This window comes from Eimeria mitis, genomic scaffold (genome assembly GCF_000499745.2).
Source record: "Eimeria mitis Houghton genomic scaffold, Emh_scaff1095, whole genome shotgun sequence".
NCBI lineage: Eukaryota > Apicomplexa > Conoidasida > Eucoccidiorida > Eimeriidae > Eimeria > Eimeria mitis.
Window position 1 is genome coordinate 448 of NW_013567559.1, and position 377 is coordinate 824.

The 377-nt window shown below is 36.3% G+C and overlaps 1 protein-coding gene across 1 annotated transcript in view; it reads right to left on the reverse strand.

Annotated features, from left to right (window-relative positions):
* EMH_0029290 (uncharacterized protein) overlaps positions 1-377 on the reverse strand; it is a gene marked incomplete at both ends in the record, with an annotated part of 4,964 nt that overhangs the window by 435 nt on the left and 4,152 nt on the right. The gene's annotated exons all lie outside the window — the stretch shown is intronic.

Here is a 377-nt window from a genome sequence, read left to right on the forward strand (position 1 = left end):
AGCTGCAGCAGCAGCAGCTGATGCTGCTGCTGCTGCAGCTGGAGCGCTTAAAGGCGCTCAGAGGAGTTGAGGCTACGGGCGAGGGTTTAGGGTTTAGGATTAGGGTTTAGAGTTTACGACTAAGGTTTAGTATTAGGGTTTGTTATTAGGGTTTAGGGTTTAGGATTAGGGTTTAGAGTTTACGACTAAGGTTTAGTATTAGGGTTTGTTATTAGGGTTTAGGGTTTAGGGTTTATTAGGGTTTAGGGTTTATTAGGGTTTAGGGTTTACTGTCTAGCTGCAACTGAAAAGCTTTGATCGTTAACTGAATTTCTTCTAGATTTTTTTTTTTTTTTTTTTTTTTTTTTTTTTTTTTTTTTTTTTTTTTTTTTTTTTTT